Source organism: Sus scrofa, chromosome 11, assembly GCF_054392235.1.
Source record: "Sus scrofa isolate SSC_HxYL_T2T_F1_AM1 chromosome 11, Sscrofa_HxYL_maternal_Yorkshire_Landrace_v2.0, whole genome shotgun sequence".
In the NCBI taxonomy this organism is placed as follows: Eukaryota; Metazoa; Chordata; class Mammalia; order Artiodactyla; family Suidae; genus Sus; species Sus scrofa.
In genome coordinates this window covers 82,222,727-82,239,761 of record NC_139393.1, presented here as the reverse complement: position 1 = coordinate 82,239,761, position 17,035 = coordinate 82,222,727, and the positions used below count along the sequence as shown (strand labels likewise).

Below are 17,035 nucleotides of genomic sequence, written 5' to 3'. Positions count from 1 at the left end.
ATGTATACATACTCTCCTGCACTACACAGTGCCAGAAATTCTTTAACTGGTTCATTTTCCTGCGTTTCAGTGTTATGCTTGATGTTGCAGTCATTTTTCTGGAAGGTAAAACTTAGAGAAAGAAACAAGGCGAGAGAAAGAAAGAAAAAAAATTGAATGGCAGTACTAGTGCATGACTTTCGAAAAATGACTCATTCTTTCCACAATATTCATTTCTTCCTGCGTTCTTAAAAATAATCCACTTTGATTTAAAAAAAGTTACCGGCAAATTTCAGATACATGACTGTCACCTCTCATGTCTGAAATATTGTTCTATAGTAGGCTTAAACTGTAGGAGCACAGATCCTCCTTGAGACTCTGAATGTTAGTTAGTGATGTTCATAACTAGAAAGGAAACATTAGCTATTCCTTTTTCCAAGTTTTTTTTTTTCCTTTTTTTCCTGGAACAGATCTCATTTAAAATCCCATCTAGCACTTCAGTTCAGTTTAGAAATTAACTGTTTAACAGTTCTAATCACCAAAGAGCAAAATGTCACAGTTACCAAAGTAGATGCATATGGAATATATGCCAGTGACAAATGTGTCTAAAAAAAGCTGGCGTGGAAGAGGGCGTGATTAGATAGAATGGGTCTCCTTTGACAGCTATGTTAAAATAATGAAACTATTTCACAATATGGGAGATGCTTATAATGTTGGTATTTCTTGAATGTGAGCCTAAAACCAGTACAAGACCAAGATATAATGAAGCCAAGGTTTCATAAAAGGCTTGTAGTTATGGTGTCAGGAGTTTTGAAATTCCCGACAGGCGATTCTTGACTGTACGTTAGATATCTTGAGGATTTTACATTGTCAGTTCATATAATCAGAGAGCTAAGATGCTCGAAACACCGGAGAGCCTTGGCAAGGCGGGAGGGGATGGACGGGAAGTGGGGTGGCTGGTCCTCCCCCGGCTCAGTGGGCCAACCTGAAGGGCGTCTTCTGCAGAAGTCCGGAACTGCCAACATCAGTGCTTCCTTTGATAGTCAGAACTCATTTGAATAAAAAAGTGACTTTGATGTGAAGACTATTCAGTCCTCCTGGTTTACTAGCTGTTCTGTGTGATAAAACTCTAGAGACACTTTTGAAGTGGAACTTTCCTGAACAGCCAGAAATTATTTTATTTTAGAATCTGGAATGAGTATATTTGTTTCTCAAGATCTTATGTGTTTCTCAAATATGTATTTTGAATACTCAATACAACTGTAAAATATATTTATATAATAGTGAATGTTTTGGAATGAGCTGATACAAATCCATGGTTTTAGTGAAAACTAAAAAAAAAGGCAGAGTTTCTTTAACTTCTCCAGTTAAGCAAAAAGACAATTAATGAAAATTAATAAAAAATAAATCTAAACATTTAACCATAAGGAAAAGAGTAAGTATAGCATAGTGGTTTAAACACAGACTCAACAACCAGACTTTCTTTGTGGGGCTTTTCTCTATTATTTGGACACGTTCCATGACCACTCTCTTCTCTCTTTTTTAAGTCTGCATTAGGGAAGTAATAATTTAATCAACTTCAGAGGGTTTTGTGAATATTAAATAAATGAACACAATGAACAATGCCCGCCACTTATTAAATATTTAATAAATAATGGAAAATATGATTACCTACAGTCTCACAGGTCTCCTATACCTTGCTTGATATATTATATTGCATTTGTAAATAATCTGAAGCATTTGTTTCAAATCTTTTAAAATATTCATTGATTACATTGAGTAATCAAATTATGTCGCTTTCTCTGAGGAAATAAAAATAAAGTCCAAATAGAAATGAAAACTACATTTAGGAATCTTAATATTCATTTCCAGAAGCATGTTTGAGTTGTGCACTAGAAATGTACATTTTCCATGTGAGAAAATGAATGTTGAATGCCAAATACCTGAAAGACCACACACCAAAGCAAAAATTGCACCTAATGATGCTAAACGGGCTGGGATGACTTTATTCAAGGCTTATTGCAATAATGGAGAAAGGCCAGAATAAAGCATGCACTCAACTCTGGTCAAACTAAAGGACAGAGGGTTTTTAAGAGCTAGAGGACAAGGATTGGATTTTAGGCTGATTGTCCTTCCAAAGAGGAAAAGCAAAACTTTCCATGACAGTGAGTACTGTTACAATTTATAGGTATTTAGTCCACTCTCCTCCCTTGGAGACTGGAAGATGAGGTAGCTCCCCTGATGTTTACACTTCAAAAGGATGGCTCCCAGCTCCAGAAGAAAGACATTCTTGGGTGGGAGAAGTGGCAAGAGGAATCTTTGTAATCTTTTACAAAGATTTACATCTCAAAGGAGCAGAGAAAGGGTTTCACTTACCAGCTGCAAGAAAAGGGAGGTCAGGGGCCTAGAATCTGGAAGGCCCTTTCTGAAGTTTTGTGACACAAAAGGAACATCAAGGCCATCTTGGCCAGGCCCAAGACCAACCTTTTGACCAAACAAAGCTTGGTTCGTTCGTTACCTCCACCATGGGGAGAGCCCGTGGCAAAGTTGTTCAGCAGCGTAGGGACAGACTAGGGGTTCCCACTGTGGCTCAGTGGGAATGAACTTGATAGTACCCATGAGGACATGGGCTCCATCCTTGGCCTCACTCAGTAGGTTAAAGGATCCAGCATTGCTATGAGCTGTGGTATAGGTCACAGATGCGGCTCAGATCCTGCTGTGACTGTGGCTGTGGAGTAGGCCAGTGGCTATAGCTCTGATTCGACCCCCTAGGCTGGGAACTTTCACATGCCCTGCCTGTGTCCCTAAAAAGACAAAAAAATACAAGAAATAAATAAAGGACTGACCCATAGTTGGAAATATATGGGCTTTTGAGGCCCGGGCTTGGATTTAAAATGAGTCTTTCAGAATGGGGCAAGTTCACAATAATTTTTTTTTTTTTTTTTTTTTTTGACTTTTCTAGGGCCGCTCCTGTGGCAGCGGAGGTTGCCAGGCTAGAGGTCTAATGGGAGCTGTAACTGCCGGCCTACACCAGAGCCACAGCAACGCAGGATCCAAGTCGCATCTGAGACCTACACCCCAGCTCACGGCAACGCCTGATCCTTAACCCACTGAGCAAGGGCAGGGATCGAATCCGCAACCTCAGGGTTCATTAATCACTGCGCCACAAAGGGAACTCCTTAACTTTTGTTGTTGTTGTTGTTGTTTGTTTTTGTTCTTGAACGATACTTTAATTAAGGATTGATAGACCCAGAAAGACCAGTGTCTTGAAGCAAGTAATTTATAAACAGTTTTTTTTGTTAGAGTGGGGGCTATTTGAGCAGTCTGTTAGTTTGGGAAAAGCTCCTGAAGGAAGCAATGATGTTATTTACTGGCCTACAGCCTTATCTTCTTTGAGCAAGACTTTGCTGGAACAAATGATAAAGTGATGTTGATATAGAAGGTCTAAAGCTTGGCCCTGTTAATTAAACTATGGAATATCTCGTGGTCCAAGTTCTCAGTAGTTAATTGAAAAATTAACTGTACTTTTTTTTTTTATTATTGAAATAGGGGACAAAGATGACTTTCATTTATTTCATTGGATTCATTTCTTGACTCAGTTTCCCTGACTGCAGATGCCATTAGTAAGAGCTTCACACATTCACGTGAAAATACTTTTTGAAATTGCATTAAATGATTTACATTTTTAAAAGAATAGCTGTCCACTTAAATGCTCCAGCTACTCTCCTCAGTTGTTTGTTGACTTATGCCTTAATTGATCCCTGAGTTCCTAAACACCTCTTGGCTCGTTACCGGAACACTTCTGTTAATTGACCCAGCAGAGGGTCTCTGTGGTTGTCTCTGCTGCCAGAGGATTTCTGTGGGGTGAGTTCTTTTAGGGATTCCAGCATAAATCTGTGATCATAGCCCAGTGAGACAATGCAGACACCCACACTCTACGTGTTTAAATTGAGGTGTGCTATACAAACAAAAGTAGCAAAAGTAGCAAAATGACCAAAATTTGCCTATACTTTATTCACTGCTCTATGAAAGATTAAATGTTTTGGATGATTTGATATTACTCAAATATCAAAGAAACACGTTAGCCTTCTTACTCTTGGAATGATCATCAAGTTTCTTATAATACATTTAAAATAATTGGATTTCTTTAATATTATCACTGATTTTTTAAAAGCATGATTATATACTTTTGTAGCCAAATTTTAATTTGATCTAGTTTAGTTTTCTCTTACGTTTTATGCTTGAGAATAAATATGCTCAAATGGTTAAGGATATGAACAGAGAGCTGATGATGGAAATAAAACATTTGAAACCTGTGTGTTATAGCTCTTTCTACCACATAGCCTGCCAGTTCAGAATATCGTATTTCACAACCACTTTCTTTGGTGAGTGGTTCACAGGTCAAAAATCTGAGCTCAAGGTAAGTAATTTGTATCCATAAAATGTCAAATTCGACATGACAGTGCCTGCTGCCTGCAAGTACAGAGCTTTCTTTGTAACTTGAGGAAGCCACTCCCCAAAATAATTGTATTAATCTTAAATGCTTTCGAGTTTGAACTTTTTATTTCTTTTGGAGATTCAATGTGTAGACTGAGTTCTAATTCACCTCCCAAAAGAATGTGGTTGTCTGCAGACCTGGAATCTTCTTTTCTCAAAGAGTCCATCCCCAGCCGCACAGAGTTATTGGGTAATGGACTGCTTTCTTTCTCATTCCTCCTAGCATTTCTACTCCTTTCTCTATTAAAAAGAATACAGAGAGATGTGTATTTTTACACTGGGCAGAGGCTTAGGGCAAGTGTTTCTCTGTGAGTTCCTACGGAGTGTTGGTTGAACAACTCTCAGTAAGGAGCTTCTGTGAGGCAATAATTTCTCCCTCAAGCTCTGTTACTTTCTGATTTAATTGTGTCCATTTCATTGAAATGAAAGAGACAATAATTTCCTTGAGAATTTCTCTAACAGTTTCTAAAATAAAATTAGGTTATAATTACACTTATTTTCATTAGTTTATTACTTGGCTCTTCAAAGGCATCTTTAAAATATTGATTTGAGGAATAAATTCTTATTATCCTAAAAATAAATTCTTATCCTACAATAAATCCTTTCCCAAGATCACCTGGGCATTTGATCACTTTAGGATAATTAACACCTTATGTATGAAAACAAAATACTATCTGTGGAACCTTCTCGCACAGTGCCTTCCACATATATGCAGTGAACGAGAGTTGAATTCGAATGCAAGGTTTAGAGGACTGCAGCCTGTTGTTTCGTGTGCCTCTTGTGTTCCAGCTCTGCTAGTCTCCTCACGCAAAATTCCATGCCCCTCCTCGTCCTCTAATGAGAACCTTTTGTTCTCTTTTTCTGGGTGGCAGCAACTTCAAATACCTTGCCTAGAGATCCATGGATTTGTTTCCCAGCATCTCTGAGGATGGATGGCTTTATCAGCAGGATTTGGATGAGAGTGGCTTAATGTCAAAATGTCATAACCCGCCTTGCCTCATATAGTTTTTAAAGAACAGGTATCCAGCTCTGTGAATTATTTTTCCTTCTTGATTATAAACTATTTATTTTTACCTTAATATTCAAATTGCAAAAACAATACATATTCTGCCAAATCTTGATTGACAGAAAAAGGTACAGAATATAAAGTGAAAATTGCCCCTTACTTATCCAGGGAAACACTTATTAATAATTTGGTGTTACCCTGTTGTACATGTATATAAATATGGTAGTGTGTCAATAAGCCATATAAATACTGTAATTATACACATGTTTTGCATCAAAGATATTTCATGGGTGTCCCTCTATGAGTCACGCAGAATTCTCTTCCTGTTGTTCATGTCTGCATCAGATTCTATTGTGCAGGGGGGGTGGGGGGGCACTTAACTATTGACCATTAAGGGACATTTAGGTTTTTCCGGCTTCCTCAGTTTTATAATGATTGCTTCAATAAAGAGAGATTTTCCTTGTCAGCTCAGGCTGCTAAAACAAACTGCCATAGACTGGGTGGCCTGAACAAGGGATATTTATTTCTCTAGTTCTGGAGGCTGGGAGATCAAGGTGCCAGCAGATTCAGTTCCTGGTGCGGGCCTTCCTTCTTGCTTCTGCTGTGTCTTCACGTGGTGAGAGAGAGAGAGAAACGAGAAAGTGAGAGTGAGCACACTCTGATCTCTTATACAAACACCAGTCTCGTGTGAGGGCCCCACTCTCAGCACCTCATCTAAAGCTAATCACCTCCCCAAGACTCCACATCAAATGCCATCATATTGGTGAGTTAGGACCTCCGAATATGAGTTGGGCAAGGGGCACAATATACGTGTCTGTACGTGCATGTGGATGAATAATTCTGAAGGTAGCTTCTTAGAAATGAGCGTTTTAGTCAGACTGGGCTCTGTTTTTATTTTTCGTAAGGGGTCACACCTGAGCAGGGCAAGGCACTGTGCTGATAGCCCTGAGGTTGAGCACATTTCTCTTAACAAGCATTTATGATCATCTCCAGCCCAGAGGAGCCTTTCGCTCTAGTCTCTGCAGTTCGCACGCTGAGACTTACCTTCTGCCCAAGAGATAAGATAAAGCCTCATTTTCCTTTCGTACATGAATAGGTGGAAATAGTTGATCTGAAGCATCGAGAGCTTGAAACATCTCTATGCTACCTACCTACCTGTCAGATCAATAAAGAAGCAACTTAAGAAATGAATGGCTTGGGAATAACTGCACCAAAGCAAAAAACTGAATCGGAGGCTGTTAGATTCCTCCAGCTAAGACTCGATGATTCTAGCATGTTTTAAAATAATTTGATTTTTTGTTTGTTTTGTTTTTTCTTTTTGCCATTTTTAGGGCCTCTCCCGCAGCGTATGGAGGTTGCCAGGCTAGGGGTTGAATCGGAGCTGTAGGCGTTGGCCTACACCAGAGCCACAGCAATGCAGGATCCGAGCCGCGTCTGCGACCTATATCACAGCTCATGCCAGATCCTTAACCCACTGAGCATAGCCAGAGATCGAACCCACAACCTCATGGCTCCTAGTCGGATTCGTTAACCACTGCGCCACGACGGGAACTCCTCATTTTATTTTTCATAATTACTATGAGAATCAAAACAACCACAAGTGTTGACTTATATCCCCTGAGTGATATGCCATAAAAGTATCTTGATTAAAAAGATGTCCTTTATATTTACATAGTAGAGATGTCAACTTTTTCTGTTACCATGGTTAGACTTAGAGAAATCGTATGACTTACTCCATGAGCTTAAGGAATAGGACTTGAAGCAGAACCTATAAGCAACATTTTCCATAAGAACCCTCACTTTTAAGAAGCATTGTCTAGGGAGTTCCTCTTGTGGCTCAGTGGTAACAAACCCAACTGGTTTTCATGAGGGTGTGGGTTTGATCCCTCGATCCCTGGCCTCACTCAGTGGGTTAAGGATCTGGCATTGCTGTGGCTGTGGTGTAGGCCAGCAGCTACAATTCTGATTCAACCCCTAGCTTGGGAACTTCCATATGTCATGGATGCGGCCAAAAAAAAAAAGAAAGCATAATCTATAAGAAGTATCATCTATAAGCAACATAGTGTTTTCTCTCTCATTCAGTGCCTATATTCAAAGACTCTGTGTAGCTCAGGTTGGAAAATAATAAAGGTTCTCGAGAGTGGAATTATCTTGCTTAAAAGGAGAAGCTTTTAAGACTTTTTCGCCTTTTCGCCAAGTATAGAGCGGATTTTAAATTTGAGTGTAAAAAAAAAACGGCTGTATCTGTGAAAGTAAGACCTCAAGGGCTTTGGGAGAAATCAAAGTTCATATTTTATGGTAAAATTCTATTGAGGAACTGAGTTCAAATTTTAGCAAATATGCCATATTTTATAGACTTTTCATTCTATGCACACTTTTGTATATTTATTAAAGAATCATCAAAGAGATTCATTTCAATAATTGTACGTTAGCGTGTTTTGATTCAATACCAAACACATGTAACTATAAGATAATTATTTTGCCAATAGTATTTTCCCTCGTCTCTGCTTCCAAAGTGCTTTGTTCGTATCTTCAGTCTTCAACTTACCTACCATCATTATGGGTTTATACTTTTGAGTCCTCTCTTGCTATTTCATAAGCTCTGTAACTTATTAAAAGGTGTTTTTCTTCCGGTTTGATGGAGATGTAGTTGTCATTAGGCGTCGTACAAGTGCAACATACCACATAATGAATGGTGTGACTCACATACATCAGGAAACGACTATCGCAATGCGCCTAGCGAACATCCATCATCTCACGTAGATGCGAAATTGAAGAAAAAGAACTGACGAGCACTCAGGATGTACTCTCTTGATGGCTTTTACGTATAACATAGAGTAGCTTTCATCATATTTACCAGGTTGTACGGCACATCCCTTACTCATTTCTTTCATGGCTGGAATTTTGTACTATCTTTTGACCGCCTTCATGCAATTTTCCCTCCCCAACCCCAACCCCTGGGAAGCACAAATCTAATCTCTTTTTCTGTGAGTTTGCTTACTTTTGGAGTATCATTGACCTACTACACTGTGTTAGTTCCTGATATGCGACACAGTTATGTGGTATTTCCATACATTTCAAAAGGGTAAGTGTTGACGCCTCTCTGAATGTTTGGTAGAATCCACCAGTAAAGCTGTCTGGTCTTAGATGTTTGTTTTTTCGGGAGTTGCTTTATTACTGATTCAATTTCATTAGTGGCAATTGGCCTGTTCATATCATCAATTTCTTCCAAGCTCAGTCTTGTGAGAGTATACATTTTTAGGAATTTGTCTATTTCTTTGAGGGTATCCATTTTATTGGTATATAATTATTCATCATTCTCTCTTGCAATCCTTTGTTAAAAGGTGTTTTTTGTGTATTTATTTTGTCCAGAAGTATTAAGTGGTCTGTATCTATTCACATGTTATTTTGTGTTATTCCTGTATTTGTCTTATAGCAGATAGTGTTAAAGTGAAGAACTCAGGCGCAAAATTTAAGTGGATTAAGTGCTTTGACCAGTGTGGCTGGTAATGGGCTGTGGTTCTAAATATTTACTGCAGGACGTTCTTGTCACTTATTTCATTCTGCCATGTCCTAGAGTTACGTGTTGCTCTTTCTTATCCAGATTTTAAGATTGATGAGGGTAGAGAAATGGACAGCTCTTCTTCTTGGAACCTGTCAATATTTCTTGAACGGAATAAATTGTTTTGGCATAGTGGCCTCCATTTCCCCTTAAGTAATTACAAATAAATTTTTACAAGTTGGGTTGGATTAAATTGAAACAAAAGTCACTTCAGCTCACCAGAGTATTTAGCACTGTTCTTATTCAAATTGTAAAACATTAGCAGTTTGTTTCTTATTTGCATTAATTAAATGCCTTTCCTTAGTACAAGACAGAGGTAAAGAATAGCCTTTTACTTTTCTTAGTATGACAGTTACTGACTTTAATATTTCCAGAATATTGATTGCTAAATCAGATAAAAAAATTTTACTGACAGTTTTTTTTTTTTTTTTTTTTTTGTCCTTTTGCCATTTCTTGGGCCGCTTCAGCGGCACATGGAGGTTCCCAGGCCAGGGGTCTAATCGGAGCTGTAGCCGCCAGCCTATGCCAGAGCCACAGCAACGAGGGATCCGAGCCGCGTCTGCAACCTACACCACAGCTCGCGGCAACGCCAGATCATTAACCCACTGAGCAAGGGCAGGGATCGAACCCGCAACCTAATGGTTCCTAGTCGGATTCATTAACCACTGCGCCACGACGGGAACTCCTTACTGACAGTTTAAAGTATCTGACTTTTCAGTGATCTTATTTGCTTCTCATATAGCTATTTCTGCTGCTAAATGCAGTATTAGTAATATAAGCTTCTTAATTGGTACTTTCTTTTCATTAATCGTAAAAAATTATGCCATAAGAATGAGAATATAATGGAATTTTTATGTGGATTTCAGTAGCTTGATTTCACCGCATTGCTGAAGTATGAAATATGTAGGACTGAATGCACTGCTATTCCTTCATAGCTGGGTTGTGAAAAATTTTATTATATTTTACCCAGAAATGTGAGAATGTAGAGTAGTAATAGCTCTTTTAGAGAACTGGGGGCATATTTTAAAATTACTCTTTCAGAAATGAAAATATACATCTATGTCAGGTGCCAAAATTAAACAGATTGTAACTCAATATTTTTCATTTCTCTTAGTAATAGAAATGTCTCCAGGACTCACCTGCTTCCATGTTCTCATGGAACAGCATGACCTGCCCTGTACGTTCAAATGGCCAGAGGCATATACTATACCTACAGGATTTACACCTATGTTTAAAGAGCACACTGAAGTAGTAGGTACAAAGAATAATAAAAATCCCAATGAAGGGGTCAGAAACACTGCGTGAGGTTTTGGTGGAAGAGGGTGTGACGCCTGTAAGTGATTACTATGAAGCATCATCTGTTAGGGGCCCCACAGCATGGGCATGAGGAAAAGGCACATTGGAATAAATGAGTTGATAGAGCAATTTGAGAGAAGCAGCAAGCAGATTCCACACCATCGCCCTATCTGCACATTGTCCAGCAGCCCCCAAATGGGAGAAAAATGGAGAATACATGAAAGGAAAAACAAAACAAAACAAAACAAAAAACTTCACAGTAAGTTCCACAAAACTATGATACAAAGAGATTCTCTCCAACTCAAAGACCTAATGTTGTTGGCTTTTTTTTTTTTCCTACCTCACCTCAAGGAATAAATCTTTGACCCATCAAATAAACATTCTCAGCCCCCAGTTCTTCTTGTTGCTGACTGGACCAGGCAGCTCAAAATCTGAATTTTTAGAAGCTATAGGCCACAAAGGGGAAGCAACTGTTGGGTTCCTGGAAGCAAGAAGTTCCATTGACCTATTGTAGGGTCAATCCTTTTTGAAAAAATAAGTCAAAAGTCCAGCTTGTAATGACGAGGGAAGAGAGATCAGATAATTCTTGAATTATTTTAAAATTTCGTAGTGCATTTATTCAAATCTTGGCATGATTTCTCCAGACATAAAAATTCAACCTAAAGCTCATAAGAATTCAGAACTCACACTTTCAGCTCCACTACTTGTGTCACTTCAATGACACTTTGACTCCCCCCACTGACAGTGTATACATCATCTATGCCATTGCCAAATAGTTGTCATTTAAATTTCATTCATTCTCATGTGTAATGGTAGTACTAGCCAGCTGTCACTTGATAGTGTTGTGTAGCAGTCACTTTAGTATGTCAGTTTTTATGGGAGTCACTAAATAAAAGAACCTTTATTTTGCATATGGGCAAAATAGAGCCGTGTAGCACACTGGTAGCCTGTCCCAGGTACCATAGCTTAGTAAATGGCAGAGCTGGGAATCTAAGCCGCCTGCTGGATGGGAACCTGGGTTCTGGTGTCGGGCACGTAGGCTGGGACGTGGGAAGATGGGCTGGCTGGTCTAAGCCTGAGTAGCAGTTCCTGTTTCCAGTGTTTATAGCTCTTTGCTCACAGGTCTGTGCTTCCATGATCTAGGATTGAAAAGACTTGTTTACATGTCATTTTCCTACTAGATTATGAGCATCCACGGGTAAGAAACTGAGGCTTACAAGCCATTATGTCAGGAACCAGCACTGCTTCTGGTTTGATGGAAGGGCTCATAACCACATTCACTGCTTTTTAAAAAATTCCCTTTCCTCTTCTTTCCCTCCTGCTTGTGTAAGCATGACCCATGCTTCTTCCTTTCTCTTCCAAACGTCTCTTAACCCAGGAAAGCTCTGGTCTCCACAGCCGCCCGGCCTCCATTTCAAACATCTGTCCCACTGCTTTTGTCGTGTGCCATGGAAGCTTATCTCCAGCCAGATGGCACGATGACACCTGGACATTTGTTTTATCTTCCAGTCTCCTTCGATGCCTCTCAGTTGAGAACCTTTTTGAAGGCAAAAACGAAGAATCTTTCTCTTTCACCTTATTCAGTGTTCACCTTATTCAGTGTATTTGCATCACCTGCAGAGTAAAATCCAAAATCGGACATGCGTGGCTTTTTTGGCCCAGCACCATCCTTCCCTCTCACTCTGTTCTGTGCCCCCTTTGGACGTTTACAGCTTCCTCGGCAGATCTTGTAGGACGTGTCTCCACGCCCCCAGGACCATGAAGGACACACGGACGTGGAATCTAACAGACCTACCTGGGAGTCTCTCATCCCCCTGTCGGTGTGTTTTCCTCGTTCGCAAAGTGAACGTGATAATTGCTACATCAAGGAACACTGTGAAGATCGAATGAAAGAATTTATGCAAAATCATGAAGCGCCGTGTCTGGTTTGAGTGAATAGGCAGAAATGAGGGCCCCTTCCTTTCCTCTTCAGATTCAGACCCCACGTCTCCTTCTACCTGATGCCGTCCCCGAATCTCCAAGGAGACGTCTCCCTCCCTCTGCGCTTTGGTCCGTCCTCATGCTTCTTCCTGCCAGGCGGCCCCAGGATCACCCTCAGGCCTGGTGGTTCGTAGCAGGGCTCAGAGAAGCTGATGTGCTCACGGTCATGGTTTCTTACGTGAAAAGCTGCAGACCAAAATCAGCAAAGGGAAAGCGCGCGCGCGGAGGGAGGCCCAGGAGATACCCGGAGCCAGCTTCCTGGCGTCCTCGCCAGTGAAGTCTTGAAGACACAGCCTTGACGCCTCAGCAACAAGGACAAGGCGCCTGTGAAATGGTGCCCAAGTGGGAAGCTCACCCAGCCTTGCGGTCGGGGTTGTATTGGGGCACACAGAAGTGACTGACCTTAGCTATGCAGCCTCGAACCCCCAGAGCTAAACCACTGATGCAGGGTGGCCCCAGGCCTTGGGGTTGCCTTATCAACTGCTACCAGGCAGGACTTTCCCAGGGCTCAGAAGTTATGCCCCAGGAGCCTGTCAGAGGGCAATCCTCCTAAAACAGACCTTTTTCTGGAATGTTCAGGGCTCAGACCGCCTGGCCCTGCTGAACTTAAAACTTCGCTACACACCGTGTTTTATTACAATAATCTCACACGCTTGTTTCTTCTGTCTTCCCACTACTTGGCAATTTACACTCAAGCAATCTCTCTTAAGTGGTTGAATAAATCCATAAATGCGTTTCTGACTCTCCTATTATGACCTAACCTTTCTTGACATGTATGCAGTATTCACTACATATGTACAGGTTCGTAATTGATAATAATAATTCACAGACAAGTTTCTTTTATTTTTCCTTTTGTTTTAGGGAACTAGCCAAACTATGAACTTTCTATTGGTTCAAGCTTTGGATTTTGTATTTGTTTTCTTTGGATTACCTGAGAGGCTTTCAAAGACTGTGGGTGATTTGCAGTGACTGCACAAAGCAGGGAAATTCAACACTGCTCTTTACTTTAACTTGGAACACCCAGAATGGCAAAAGGCACACATTTATGGGTAAACAGAAAAGCTTCCTCGGAAGGTTCCAATTGCAAAGGAAACTAGATAGATAAGGGAGAACCAGTGTTTACGAAGCCAAGGAAAACATCAAGGTGTTAAATACGTGGTGGCCTAAAGACAGGAGTTAAGACTCCCTCCTGCCTCTCATTAACTCAGTCTGGGAGGCGGTGGGAGTGGGAGGGCTGGGACCTGAGACAGGTGAAAAGGAAAAGCCAGCCCACCCTTCTTCACTCAGTTCAGTTGAGTGTTTTGTTGGATCTTAAGAGCATCTTTCAAAGAACATGTTTTGAAAACTTGAGCATGCTTAGTGACCTAGGCAGTGAAATGGATAAATAAAAGGAAAAAAAATGCAAACACAGTTTCTTAAAAGCGTCTCTGACCTAGTTGGAGGCAAAACATGCATGCAAGAAAAAGATATATTTCTTATTCTTCCTACTTCGTAGAAAAGATTGTTTTGAGTGTTTATGTGGAATAAAGCATTTTGAAAGTTCAATATAAAGACAAAAGAGTGTTTCTAAAAGCATTTTTAAAATCTTATTTTCTTTACCTGGACAGTGAGTTTAATATTCTCTACAGCGATTTAGTTCGTAAGTGACAGTACAAGTGAATGTTTCTGCAAATTATAGCATGATTTCACCTAGTTTCAGTTACTTCATGTTCATAATAGTTTTGATTAATAAAACGGAATTTACAATTTATATTTTTTTGTACCCAATCAAAAGAGCATAATTTTCTCCAAAAGAATTTGCTTGGATCTCATTTTTTAAAGAGGCATACATTATTTTTACCTTAAAAAATATCAATGATAAATCTGAGAACTTAGAGCCTAAGCCATAGGTTTGGTCTTTATTGAGCGTTCAAGTTTTTGTTTTGTTCTCCCTTTTAACAAAATAATCCTCCGAATTTTGGGTTTTTAGATGCAGTATATTCAGATTTTACACTCTAGTTTATAATGTGGCTTTAAGTCCCACATTAAATATTAAATGGTGTGCCCTCACATGCCAACAGATTCTTTTTAAGAAAAATTTAGGATTATATTTAAGACAACCCCACCGTAGTATGTTTCCTTCTAATGCCCATGATTAGATTATGCTGCCATTAGTCGAAGTGTTCCTACATTTAAAGATAAGTCTCTAAAGAATAAAAATAATTGTTAGAATAATCCTGCCTTTAGGAATATGAGTTGAGAGAAAAGCAAAATCAAATTTTAAAATCTGGAGTTCCCACTGTGGCAGAGTGGAAACAAATCTGACGAGGAACCATGAGGTTGGGGGTTCGATACCTGGCCTTGTTCAGTGGGTTAACGATCCAACGTTGCCGTGAGCTGAGGTGTAGGTCGCAGACTCAGCTCGGATCCCCGTGTTGCTGTGGCTCTGGTATAGGCCGGCGGCTGTAGCTCTGATTAGACCCCTAGCCTGGAAGCCTCCATATGCTGCTGGTGCAGCCCTAAAAAGACAAAAAGACAAAAAAAAATTTTTTTTAATCTATGGTAAATTTTTATTATCAATATACACAGTTTGCATTTAAAATACCGTATACAACTATAATATCTGTAATTTTCGACCTATAATATGTGTCACCTCACAAAGGATAGCACCACATGAAAATCCATAGTGAGATTTGCTAGGTGCAAAACAGATCAATGCTTTGCTTAACCACAGAATTCTGTGTACCTTTTGCAGAAATTGAATTTGATCCCAGGAACATCTTTTATAGAACAAAAGGCCTAGAAAAGCAGTAAGCATATGGGGACAGAACACACCTACTTCTAGCATAGAAGAATACCCTGAAAGTCAGTTGTTAGTTCATAATATTAGAGGTTGGTGCCAAGTCTCAGGATTTTTGAGATGTGTGTTAAATTAGAAAAATAATTGGGTGTTATGTAAAGAGTCGATAACCCCGGCTGCTGAGCTCCCCTCCCAGCCCCTCCGGTTGCACAGTCCTCCTCTGAGTGACGCACAGCTGTGCCCCTGGGGAATCAATGCGGAGGTTGTGAATCCCTGGAGATGTCCGGGCTTGTGGCTTTTCCATTTATCATCTTGTCGCCTCCCACTCCTGCCTCTTTGGGGTTGAGATGAAAGAAGTGAGATACAAAGGAATATTCATTTCTCTTTTTAATTAAACATTTGGTTTGGTTCCAAAATGCAAGACTTCTGTTCACATACACAGAAAAGATGTCAGAAAAATGGCAAAAAAAAAAAGCTTAGAAACGATATTCTTACACACAAGAGACTTTTACTTACTTTAGATTCAGCAGGAAAAACAAAACAAAACAAAACAAGCCCTGCTTGCAGGGCCGAGACAGCATTCGTAGGGTGCAGTCTTGGGCTGTGGATATTTCTTCCTCTGTCAGTGAAAATAAGAGCAACATACCGTAGAAACAGTATCATTGTAGAATCTGGTTTTCTTAATGTTTTCTATTTTTTTTAATTTAAGCAAAAGCATTTTGCCAAAACTAAGTAAAGCCGTAGAAGCATGTTTAGGAAGTATTTCTTCGTTGGGCTTTTTTAGCCCAAACAAATGTTAGAACGTTTGTTTAGAAGACTGTCTTAGACTCCTATTGGCATTTGTTCATATCATCTTCTATTGGCCATTTGGCTTTGAGCAACAAATAAATCATACAGTTCTTGGCAACATGTATATGCTTTTCTTTTATCTTAACCTATAAAGATGCAGTTACCACTTTAGCAGGTCAAATAGTAAACATCCTCTAAGAGTCTAAACAATAAGGTTTTACTCCAGGAAGATTTCCAGGTTAGGGAAGAAAATCCCTTCCCGTTTTCTGCCTGCCCCACGTTCTTGGGTCTCAGCACAGTGTTTTTAGGTGCACACTTAAGAGGGAAGAAAGGATGAAAAAGTTATCTCATGAGTTAGATCAGTGCCAGTATGAGCTCTGAGTGTCTGGGAGCTGCAGGGCTCTCTCACAGTCTCCTGCTCGCCTGAGCAGGGCTTCCCCCAGGTACAGCGGACCATCACGGGCTAGTGACGCGACCACGAAAGGAGGGGTTAAGTCAAACGCCTTGAATGTCCCGCCCAAATCTGATCTTCCACAGACGTCTTTAAAGTGCCTGTGCCTTTTAGAGGGGTTTTACTTTAAGTTATACCATAAACTGCTGGGTTTAAATTTCTTTAGCGTTAAAGCAGGACTTGGGCAACTTGAATGGAAAAATGAAACAAGGAAACAGTCTGTCCTTTGACGTGATCCTTGGGTTTTTCTGTGTGTCACCTTCCTGCTGATAGTGGCCTTATGCTCTCACATCGACGGATACCATATAGCTGCTGTCCTTGGAACCTTCTGAACCAGAAAAGACAGTCATTGAGATACGGCCCTCGTGATGGCAGGGGACATACCTAAGCCCTCCTCCGACGGCATCTGTGGGAGAAGGGTCACGCCTCTTACGTCTCTTCTCTTTAACGAGACGATGGTCTCTTCGGAAGTTTATCGTGATTTTGAATATAATTTTTTGAAAAAGTCAGCATGAGAGTAGGTTGCCTACCTGCTGTCCTTATAGACTTTTCCTAGAGTTAAAGGAGTCCTGAGCACGGGAAAGTTCTGTTTCATCTTTCTGAACTAAAACCTGTAGGAGGTCTGAGGCTACAAAAGGAGATCAAACGCCACGAGACATTATCTATCATCCCTGAAAATAAGACTCCTGCTGTGAA

The 17,035-nt window shown here is 40.1% G+C and overlaps 1 protein-coding gene and 1 long non-coding RNA gene across 5 annotated transcripts in view; both read left to right on the top strand.

Annotated features, from left to right (window-relative positions):
- The window catches only part of NALF1 (NALCN channel auxiliary factor 1), a 603,416-nt gene that overhangs the window by 333,605 nt on the left and 252,776 nt on the right, over positions 1 to 17,035 (top strand). The window lies entirely within an intron of this gene.
- Positions 1,238 to 7,507, top strand: LOC146398717 (uncharacterized). 2 transcript variants are annotated; one of them, XR_014819940.1, is made up of 2 exons: positions 1,238 to 6,828; positions 7,105 to 7,507. It is a non-coding gene; the product is annotated as an uncharacterized LOC146398717 (long non-coding RNA). The 2 variants fall into 2 exon arrangements; XR_014819941.1 differs by having other exon boundaries at positions 1,257 to 6,757; positions 7,084 to 7,507.